The following is a 9,456-nucleotide window of genomic DNA, read 5'->3' on the forward strand; positions in this document are numbered from 1 at the left end:
TGTTTAAAAAGTTTTTCCATAAGTTTATTTTTGGTAGTCGTGTAGTTATTCGTACTGATCATAAGCCATTTTTTGGGATTACATACTAGGTAGGAGAAGCCAAACCTTTGCCTGAACATGCATCAGCTCGCCTTCAAAGATGGGCGATCACACTTGCCGCCTATGATTATAAGCTGGAGTATATACCTGGTCCAAAGAATTGTGCCGATGGCCTTTCTCGGCTACCACTTGCTGACAAGACTGAACTTTTTGTACCTGAAGACATTGATATGTTGTTCAATGTGATTGACAATTCCCCTATTAGTTATCATGATATTGCCAATGCTATTGTGAATGATACTGTTTTGAATACTGTCTATCAATATGGTAGGGATGGATGACCAGAAACTGTAACTAATGAACAGTTAAAGCCTTACAAATTGAGGGAAAATGAATTGAGTCTAGAGCATAATTGTATTTTGTGGGGTACAAGAGTAATCATTCCCCTTGCTTTGCGAAATCAAGTGTTAATCATGTTACACGACACTCATCTTGGTGCGTCTAAAATGAAAGCGTTAGCTCGCTCATGGTTCTGGTGGCCACATCTGGATTCGAACATTGGAACCTTTGTCAAAGAGTGTTATGACTGTCAAAAGAATGCTCGTAATCCAGCCAAAGCACCCTTGTAATTGGGATTGGCCAAATGAACCCTGGTCTAGATTACACATTGACTTTGCAGGTCCTTTTCTTAACAAAATGTTTCTAATCTTAGTAGATGCCCACTCTAAGTGGCTCGAAGTAAAGCTTATGAGCACTATCACAGCTCGTGACACTATTGCAGAGCTACGAGAAATCTTTTCAACACATGGTTTGCCGAATACCTTGGTCTCGGACAATGGTCCTACCTTCACTAGTTATGAATTCCAAATGTTTTGTCATGCTAATGGTATCAAACATATAACTTGCTCTCCATATCACCCTGCCAGCAATGGATTAGCTGAACGTGCTGAGGGTACATTCAAAACAGCAATGGTCAAAATGAGTGCAAAAGGTGCTACCACTGTAAGAGAGAAAGTTAGCAGATTCCTAACTAAATATCGAACCACACCTCATGTCACCACAGCAGTGACGACACCATCTGAGTTACTTATGGGTAGAAAGCTAAAGACACACCTGGACTTCCTGCACCCATCAGTTCAGCAGTCAGTTATGCAAAAACAAAATGCCAACAAGTATTATCATGATGAAACTTCTCGCGATAGGGAGATAGATGTTGATGATACAGTATTGGTTAGAAATTACTCTGGTAAAGAGAAATGGGTACCTGGTACAATTATCAAAGCAACAGGTCCTGTTTCATTTCAGATAATGGTGTCATTGAAAGAAGACACCAAGATCAAATTAGAGTTGTACCATCTGACATAAACCCACACAATGAGTTTCAGTGTACTGACAGTCCACCGAGAGATCAGCGCTTCACATCAGGCAAGCCACCTGCACAATCAGTTGGTTTAAGCACTGAAGGCACTGGTGATCCTCTTAATCTTGGACCTACTTGCGCGCCAACTAATGCTAACACTAACAGCCAAACTAGGAACTCAGAGCAATTGGGAAGCTCATTCAATCAAGGTCAAACTGTGCCTCGAAGGTCACAGAGAATAATTATTCCACCGAAGAGGTTGGATTTGTAAATAATTATTAATCTATAATTTGCCATAATTAACGGTTCCTTATTTCTCTTATTATTTTAATGTCATTAGTTTGCACGCCTTACTAAGGGTCGGGTGAAGGGATGTAATAAAGTATCATCGATACCGATATCGATACAATGTTTGGGTATCTGGTTATCTATTACTATTACGATTATCGCCCATTGTTATCCTTTTGTGTTATAGAGCAGTAAAGTTAGGTGCCCCAAACGTAAACAATAACAAGTTGCTAGTGATTTCCGTTAGGGACCGGAATAATTTACGCACAATATAGGTCTCCCAATTTTGTAGTTTGAGTTGTAGGCAATACACTTTCAGTATTGAAAATATGTTTACATAAAATCTAACAGTTGCAGAAATAATAACATAAGGCTAAATTATTATGAAAATCAGGCTCCGAATAATTCTCGTTTTGTTCACACCAGCGCAATAATTTGCTCTGGTCTAAAAATAGATAGACTGTAACTTTTGATAAATTTTAGAAAATTTTACCTTTTGTTCCATAAAATATCCATATCTAGACATTATTTGATGCATGATCGAGTATTTATGAATATGTGTTTCTTTTGCCACCTAACAGCCAAATTTTAAAGGTTATTTTTTTCTATTATTTACATTGGAACGTGAGCTGTCAAGACAGGAACATGTGGTTTGCCACGTGCTTCTCGACCTTTGTTTACGTTTGGGGCACCTAACTTTACTGCTCTATTGTTAAGAAAGAGTTCCTGTTTACTTTCAGTTGGTAACTTCCGTTTTAATAAAGAGCTTATGGCTATCTGTGTTCAAACTATATGTTGATTGTTAATCTATTATACGGCCAACCCGCGCTGCTTCAAAAACGTGAAATCACTGCCTGTTGAGTACGTGTCCAACAGCAAGGCCTGGATGACAAGCTCCATCTTTGAAACATGGATACGAAAACTTGACCGCAAATACCTCTTGCTAGGCCGTTCCATCGTGATGGTAATTGACAATTGCCCTGCCCACCCCAAGATTGAAGGTCTGAAAGCCATCCGGTTGGAGTTTCTACCGCCCAACACCACCAGCCACACACAGACATGCGACCAAGGCATTATTAATGCATTCAAGCACCGCTACCGATCCCTGGTTGTGCGCCGATATTTACAACACGTTGACGGCGACTCTGCATCAGGATTCCATGTCTCCATCCTTGATGCCCTGTACAATATGCGGTGTGCTTGGGGCATGGTTACACCTGAAACTGAAACCATCGCCAATTGCTTCAAGCATGCTGGCTTCTGCGCAGAGGAGGATTCAACTCAACGTGCACCCAATGCCGACTCAGCGATTGAGGAGCTGTCTGCCTTGTTCAATCGTATCGACGATGCAGATGCCGGTCTCGAGGAATACGTCAACATCGACAGCGACTTGGCAGTGACCGGCGAGGTATCAGTCGATTCCATCGTTGACAGTATCAAACAGAGACAGGAGCCACCCAAAGATGATGACGATGATGAAGATGAAGCTGCCCCTCTTGTCACGGGTAGTGACCCAAATTCAGCACTACAAAATCTCAGACGGTTTGCACTGCAACATAAGGATGGTGCATCTATTTTCGACTTGTTGCATCAGATGGAAGATAAAGTCGGCCCTATGATTTACAGCAACAAGCGACAGACCGGGATTATGGATTTCTTCTCTAAATCGAAATCCGACAGTTAGTTTTTAAAAAAACAAAAAAAAAAAAAAAAAAAAAAAAAAAAAAAAAAAGAACAAAAAAAACCAAAAACAAACAAACAAACAAAAAAACAAACAAACCAAAAAACATTTTTAATGTGGCCATGTGTTCAGTTGTATTATTAAATACAGCTGCACTCATGCCGGTCCCAAGCCCGGATAAACAACAGAGGGAAAATGACACACACAAAACAACAACAAAAACAAACAAACAAAAAAACAACAAAACTACACACACACACACACACACACACACTTCGTGTATTTTACATGTTTGGAAAGTCCGATCACTGATCACCCACTATGGTTGGTACATTATTTATGTACATTCTAAGGGTCTAACCACACCCCTTTTTCCGCCATCTTGAAATTTTCCGAATAACATGTTCCCGATAACTACATGCACCTCTGGTCCCGAGCCATGTCGTTATCGGGAGAGTGCACTGTATGAGGGAGAGGACTCAACAGTATGGATGAGAGATTTCTGCAAATATAGTTGCTCCGGGGAGCTAGGAGGTACTTCCTGTATCTGTTTTCCAACATGCTTTTTAGCTTGGGATTTTGCTTGCAAAGTTTGGGAATTTTATTTTAAAAAATTTTTTTTCAAAAAACCGCAATTGTCAGAAAAACGAACGGATGTTGGGGATGGGAGTGAAAAGAGGTGGGGAGAAAACCGGCAGAATTGAGAGAGACGTGAGGAGGTCTCACAGGTTTCGTGTGGACGTGTGATCAGTTAGTTGAGTTAGTACGTACAGTGCACTCTGGATACGTCGACGTTGCCTAAGTCGATTTTTACCCAAGTCGATTTTTTTTCTTGGTCCCTCCCCCTTCTTCCTATATAACATTAGTAAAAAAAAAAAAAAACTCCACATAAGTCGATGTCGCTTAAGTCGATGTTCTTATCACTCATGATTACAAAAAAAAATCACAAATAAACAAGTATTTCCATTGGTTAAAAAAGCTACCAGTAAGAATTTGAGTGGTTAAGAATATCCGTGAACGATTGGCGCACATCGAAGTGATGTAGGTGCTTTGCCTGACACGTCCGTGTTCAATGTACATGAGCAGTATTGAATAACTTTAATTTCTCCATCTCAAATTTTACATTGTCGCAACTTCAAGTTCAAGATTTTTTTTGGTTCTAATCCCAGGTCATCCTATGTAATGGCCCTCTTAATTAGTATCAATTTTATCAAGAAGAATTCAAGTCAAGTCTACAACTACAATGGCAAACCTATCGCGGAAAAGGAAGATTCGATGCATTTGTAACGTTTGGCATGCGACAGAAAATCATCCCATAGGAAATTGGCATACCAGCTATTTCTGTCTCGAAGATTTACAAGAAGCATGACCTTGACCTAGAGGCTCCTACTCTTCCGCTTTTCGCGGAATAATTTCACTTAATTGGTATACATTCCACATTCAAGGCATTCTCATCGAGGAATTTTTTTTTTTAATCTCTAGCGAAAAAAAAGTGAGCTATGGCTTATTTCGTCAGCATCTCCTATGGTCAATCAACACACATTTTGTATGTCTGAGTCTGATTAGTCTCTTCAAAGTGTGTGCTGCTGATGTCGGATATTATATGTTTGGGAGGGGGGTTGACCGAAGTATTATTATTATTATTGTGACTCCAATTCGTGAGGTCAATGACCTTGGTAATATTATATGTATATCGGTAATAATATTATTATTTGAGTACGGTCAGCTTCTTTCCCTATTTAATTTTAGCCTGTGTCCGTGTGTGTGTGTGTGTGTGTACCGGCAAGCGTGTTTGCTTGATTAGGTGTGTGTGTTTGTGGGGGGGGGGGGGGGGGGGGGGGTCCTGACAAGGTTAAATCGATCCATTCAATGCTTTGCTCTCAGACGGCCAGGACCTGTGTGTTCTCTATTATTATTTGACCCCATTCTTAGTCTTTACACAATCTGTACATTTTTACACATTTTTTATTTTTAATCATTTGAGTACTTTTGGATTGTCTATTACATTTTCTGTTGCAAAGTATGTCATAGTCAATAACAGTAAGTTGATTCCGCTTTTTTTTATCTCAAATTCCGATTTGCGGGTGGTTGGATGGGAGCATCACCCTTGAATCATATACCTATGATGTTCGCATGGGTGTACGATCCGATAGTGATGTCGTTTCTTCTTCTCTTTACTAGCCTATCCTGCTTCTTTGGTTTGTGATTGTATTTTTGACAGGGGATATTTTTTTTTTTTTCTGTAAATCCTCTGCCTGTTTGTTCTTGGTTATTTATAATTTAGCTTATGATATCTTTAGGTTATGATTTTGATTGACATTTGTACTATTTTTGTTAGATTGCTTGTTTTTTTGTTCCAGCGGTCTCTCATATAACCTCAATTGTGTTGGAAGAGACCTAAAGCAACAAACAAAAAAAAATTCCGATTTTTATGTATTCTGATTCCTCTATGGGACAATTGGGGGTAGGAGCCTCTCATGACCACTATAGAGACCGCGCGATATGAAGGGACATACTTATTCTAGATTGGGTTGCTTTGTTCAAATGAGTTTTTGCTCATATGGTTACACTCCGGTTAAGTTGATTTTCGGATAAGTCGATTTTTTTCTCGGTTCCCCTGGGCATCGTCTTATCCGGAGTCCACTGTAGTTGTTTTCGTGTGAACTTTGATTTCGTGTTGACTTGGGCAGTCTGAGTTTTGTGATATTGGACTGGACGTAAGAGTAAGTGAGGTTGGCACGCCGGACTTTCACCCAGGTCAGTGCATTTAACCACATAAAAATATACGAGGTGGTTTAATGCATTAATTAACGTCCCCATTTCGACTCAAGTACAAACGGAAAACCAATCAGAAACAATAAATGACACACCTTACAACAAAAACAATCAAAGTGTTGCCAATCTCAACACTCAATCATGTCAAAATAAGACTGAGGAGATAGCTGATCTTGGAAAAAACAATACACATTGCATAGCTAAAGAATTAAGAAAAGAAAGAAAATCTCATCCTCACAATTTTCGAATATGCCATCTGAATATAAATAGTCTACGAAACAAATTCGACGAAATTCAACCATTACTTTTGGACAATCTGGTGGACATGCTTATCTTCTCTGAAACTAAAATTGATTCAACTTTTCTAGACTCATTGTTTGCAGTTGAGGGCTTCAGATTTGAACGTCACGATAGAAACAGCAAGGGTGGTGGAATAGCAACATGGATAAGATCTGACATTGCAACCAGAAGAAGACCGGACATAGAATCACACAACATAGAGGGCATCGTCCATGAAATAAATCTAGGCGACGCAAAATGGATTATATATTCCATCTACAGACCACCATCAACAAAGGACGAGTTATTCTACAAACAAGTCAGTCCCATGATAGACAAAGGCGTCAAACATAGTGACAATCTGTTGATAGTTGGCGACCTAAATTACGCTATGAACTGTGAAAACAAATCAAAAACTCTATGTGATATATGTGACGTTTTTAACTTAGAAAATATTATATGTAAACCAACATGTTTTAAAAAGAACTGCAAACCGTCTTTAATTGATGTTATGTTCACCAACAAAGCCCATTTATTTTCTAAACCTCTAAACTCTCAATTTTTCAACAGGCGTCAGTGACTGTCCCAATATGATTTCAACTTATATTAAACATAATGTTCTACAAATTAAGAAAAACAAAATATGTTATAGAAGCTTTAGGACCATTTGCGAGAAAAGTTATCAGGAAGATTTGCATTCTGTTTTAACCAAAACCAGTACTTCATAAAACGACGTAAATACTGAATATGGAGAATTTATCGATAAAGTAATTTTAATCTCAAATAAACATGCCCCTTTCAAAACTAGATACCCACTAAGGAAGCCAATACCATACATGAACAATGAATTAAGAAAAGCTACATATATATATAGAAAAAGAATGCTTCATAACAAATACTTGAAAGAAAAATAAAAAATATCATGGGAAAGTTATAAAGAACAACGAAATTATGTGGTAAAATTAAAAAGAAGTTCAATTAAACGTTACTTCTTAGAAAGGTGCACCGGAGGACAGAAGTCAAAAGATCAACAAAAGATTGTACTTCAAGATGGTGAAAAGATATCAAATAATGTTGGTGATATCTGTAACAATTTTAACTTTTTCTTTGTAAATGTTGCAAATGACATTGGTAAAGACGTTGTTTTTGATCAAGAAACTCACCCAAGCATAAAATCCATCAAAGAAAACTTACCTGACCTTCCGAAATTTGAATTCAAAGAAACTGATTCACACACTGTCCAGAAAGTTATCAACAATTTCAATGTTAAGAAAGCAACTGGTTTTGACAATTTTCCGGCCAGACTTCTTACAGGCCTAGAAGTGATTCAGGAAAATATTTTTCCCTGCTTTTTCCCGGTTTTTTCCTGGTTTTTTCCAGGCTCTAGGGAAAATTTTAAGGTAGTAATTTTCAAGCATATTCATCAATTCTAGACCAGTTACCACTACCTATATATATATATATATATATATATATATATATATATATATATATATATATATATTATATATATATATATATATATATATATATATATAAGAGAGAGAGAATCAGAAAAGAGGGGGAAATTATTGACTCGTAGTACATATTACTATAACAAGCCATCCAGTATCTAAGCCTACACCATCCGTGGGGGAAAAAAGGAAAAAAAAAAAGAGAGAGAGAGAGAGAGAGAGAGAGAGGAGAGAGAGAGAGAGAGAGAGAGAGAGAGAGAGAGAGAGAGAGAGAGAGAGAGAGAGAGAGAGATGTGAGTGAAAAAGAGAGTGGCTGAGACTGAGAGAAAGAAATATATTGACTCTGGCTATTAATACTTGGACGTATTCCTGTAAAGTCTAGGCCTCCTACAACATGCAAAAAAAATATTAAAAAAAAAGAGAGAGACAGATAGTGAGAGAGAGAGAGAGAGAGAGATAGAGAGAGAGAGAGAGAGAGAGAGAGAGAGAGAGAGAGAGAGAGATAAATGGGGAGAAAAGAGACAAAGAGAAGAGAAATCAATAGAGAGAAAAAGACATTTGAATATTACTATGAGAGAGAAAGTAGCGTCCAAAGACTTGTGGCCTACTTATTGAATTGCACATGAATGAAATAAAGCTAGTTAATCTAGAGACAGACAAAACAAACTTAGTACAAATTACAATGAGTAAACGACCTTAATCTGCCATCTCCAAATAATTGAATAACAAGTCACGAAAATTAATTAAAGTAGCCCAAGGACGTCGACCGTTAGCCCAAGGACGTCGACCGTCTTTCTTAGCTTAGTTAACAATCGCATTCATGACCAAGTCAAAAACACAACAAAAAAAAAAAAAAAAAAAACACACACACACACTACTAAGATGAGGGGAGGGATGTGTGTTTCTAGCACTCTTGTCTTGTCGACAATGATGAGTCGACTGAGTGAATCAAGCGTCTTTAAGTCTTCGACCAATCACAGGCTATCTAACCGAACCGGCTGGTCGAAACAAAGACGCTTCTCGCCGTCGATGTATTACGCTATTGTTGTGCAAGTGGCAAGGAATATAACACCTTTTTGAGTAGGCCTAAAAGCTAAAATCTAAAAGTAAAAAATATAATTCTGAGGAATTTGAAAGTCACATTGTTGAAATCGGCTTGAAAAAAGAAGAACATTGGTCCTTGTTTCAGAAAAATCGGTTGAAAACCAACTGTTTTACGAATAAATTCGATTTTAAAATTTGCTTTTGTTTATTTTCGATTTTTTTAGCAACTTTTTTTATTTATCGGCCGATTTTCTTGATTTTTATATCATTCTTTATATCTCAATGAGACGAGATCAGTGATATACTTTGTTTGTTTCAAATGTAACTACAAGATAATTTGTTTGTTTTTTTTACTAATCAACCGTGCCTGGATAATTTATTCAACAACTGACGCAACTATCCCATTGCCGTCTTCCACTTCCAGTGTTTCAGCGATTACTCTAAACCACTATAATTACGTCATGCACAGGAAACATGGTAATAGTCTGTGTACTCTACGAATGCGGACCGGACTTTGCTGATTGGGTCGATCGTCA

This window comes from Berghia stephanieae, chromosome 15 (assembly GCF_034508935.2).
Source record: "Berghia stephanieae isolate SIO BIC M18660-M18661 chromosome 15, UCSD_Bste_1.3, whole genome shotgun sequence".
Lineage (NCBI taxonomy): Eukaryota > Metazoa > Mollusca > Gastropoda > Nudibranchia > Aeolidiidae > Berghia > Berghia stephanieae.